The following is a 2,654-nucleotide window of genomic DNA, read 5'->3' as shown; positions in this document are numbered from 1 at the left end:
CAATCACATGGTTCCGGGTTCGGTCCCACTGCGTGGCAGGCACCTTGGGCAAGTATCTTCTAATATAGCCTCCGGCCGACCAAAGACTCATATATATATATATATATATATATATATATACAGAGAGAGAAGGAGAGAAAGAGATTTGTATCATTTAATGCATACAGTTATGAGCTACCAATAATTTTATGCATTGTGCCTCCAAGCAATCCCCTGGATTTGAAGAATTTACTGATCAGAACAACAGAACACAAGAAATCACGAGAAAAGGAAAAAAACGAGAAAGCGGATACAAAAATTTGAAGAGTGTGGAAAAGTAAAAAACGAACAATCAAAATATAAGGCCTTCCATCTCATCCGTCTCACGAGGTCTTCAACTTTCTTGAAAAGCATCCTGAGGTATAGGTTATTCGCTGGTGTTGGTGTATTTTTAGCAGAATAATCCATAAAACCATAATCATGGTATAAATAATCGTGTGCAAATTGGAGGAAACTTTATTGTCACTCATCTTAACGTAGCTATCATGCTTAGCAAATGAAGATTGTGAATTTACAGTAGAAACTCACGCGCTGGAGGTACAGCGATACCTCGCAGTACGAGTTTAATTTGTTCTATGACCAAGCTCGTCATACGATTTACTCGTTTTACAAATCAATCTTCCCCTTTTGAAATTAACTAACATTTAATTAATCCGTTCCAGCCGCGCAAAACCATTTAAAAATAATTTTTTACTGGTTTTAAAACAGAAAAGTTGTAATTATAAGTAAAATGGCAATTATAAAAAAAAAAAGAGAATGCAAAAGAAATATGTAAACTGGTTTTATTAACTGAATTACCTTAAAGACAGGATGATTTGTGTGCTCGTACTGCGGATTTCCGCTCGTACTTCAACACAAAAATTCGCACGAGTCTTGGCTCGTACAACAAATTACTCGTACAATGGAGAACTCGTACTGCGGAGTTCTATTGTGTATTGTTTACTTTTCCGTTAATGTAAGATCGACAAAAAAAGTGAGATAAATATCATTTAATGATTTGTAAATTGCGTGTGCTCAGAGCCCGGAGATTGCTTGGAGGCCCAAAGGCGTGTTATTAAAAACGTGCCTAGATTACATCACCAGTGCATGAAACTATTAGCAGCTCGTTATTGTGTACATTAAGTGATATTTACTTGGAGGGAATACTTTTTCTGTTTATCTTACCAAGAAGGAAAAGTAAATTATACACACACACACACACACACACAAATTTACTCTCTATCTATTTTACCCATCCATATATCTAGATAGATAAACTGAGAAAGAGAAAGACAAACGGACAGAGTAGGAAGACGAAGATACATGTATTCCATCGAGTACATTATAAATATTCTTAGTGAGTATTTTCACTGAACTGCTCGATAAAAAAATGTTCGTATGAATTCTGAATAATTAGGAGCAACGACATTACGTCTATACACTGAAGGAATGCGGATTCAACTTCTACTCATAAGTGATATAAATTATATATGCGTGACCTTAGCTCGGGGCAAACCTTTCCTTACACTCTTCAATGAATTAAAAATGAAAGGATCTTCTTGAGTCATATACAGTACCAGACTTCTGATTCAGCTTCCAGTAATCTGAGATTACTGCGCAATATCGTTCAACGTACAGTATCCTGTATTCAACCTCAGAATTATAGTGTTTAACGGTTGAGGCGATGAGAACGGCATACCTTCTTATCGTCTACGTTGGATTGGAAGTTTCTATGATGGGGCTGAAAAAAGAGAAGATATTTAGTTAAAATTAGGGCCACATATGGCTCTTAACGGAATGTTTGGTCTCAAATAGCTGACGTATACTGTATATGTGGCATGAAACGTTTGTTTTTAAATTTAATTACTGCATATATTAGGTTACACGGCTCTAAACCATGCTCTTGTTTATTTGCAGTCCAAATCTTGATATTGTTTGAGAAATAAATATATTACTACTCAAGCAATAACTAGAACAACACCGAGGCCTAACAGCAAAAACTATATAAATAGAACGAAACTTTAAACATACAATGCAACGTGAGAGAGAGAAAGAGAGAGAGAGAGAGGGAGAGAGAGAGAGAGGGAGAAAGAGAGAGAGAGAGAGAGAGAGAGAGAGAGAGAGAGAGAGAGAGAGAGAAGAATATCCTTCACACTGTAGATTATCAAAGACTTCAACAATACACTCCTTAACTGTCCACATTTGGGTCTATCTATCTGCAAGTTGATTTAGCTCCCTACGTCTATCTATCTGTCAATCTATCTACGTATCTAATTATCCACCCATCTATCTGCCGGCTCATACCAATTTCTTTATTTCTTTATTAATATAGCAAGATAGTTTCATATATATATATATATATCTTTATCTTATGATATTTACTTTGTTTTATATTATACTCATTTATTGTGCTTTTAATTATTAATTTTTCTATATGTGATAGTGGATTTTCATCGATGAGTTCTTGAAATTTGGTTATTTTCCCTAAAACTATATATATATATATATATATATATATATATATAAAATTAAAAGGGTAAAGGGTCATCAATTTATTAATTAATAAATCAATTAACAATTAATAATTTTTTACCAAGCCCATCGGTATGAAAGCACCATTATTGGTGGAGAACTTA

General features: G+C 34.4%; 1 long non-coding RNA gene across 1 annotated transcript in view; it reads right to left on the bottom strand.

The window, feature by feature from the left end:
- LOC106867575 (uncharacterized) overlaps window positions 1-2,654 on the bottom strand; it is a 43,816-nt gene that overhangs the window by 26,305 nt on the left and 14,857 nt on the right. The window contains exon 2 of the long non-coding RNA XR_001409163.2: window positions 1,596-1,759. This is a non-coding gene — a long non-coding RNA (uncharacterized LOC106867575). The remainder of the gene's footprint in view (window positions 1-1,595; window positions 1,760-2,654) is intronic.

The sequence above is a fragment of the Octopus bimaculoides genome, chromosome 11 (assembly GCF_001194135.2).
Source record: "Octopus bimaculoides isolate UCB-OBI-ISO-001 chromosome 11, ASM119413v2, whole genome shotgun sequence".
In the NCBI taxonomy this organism is placed as follows: domain Eukaryota; kingdom Metazoa; phylum Mollusca; class Cephalopoda; order Octopoda; family Octopodidae; genus Octopus; species Octopus bimaculoides.
Note: the sequence above shows the minus strand (reverse complement) of the source record. Positions and strands in the feature narration are given on the sequence as shown.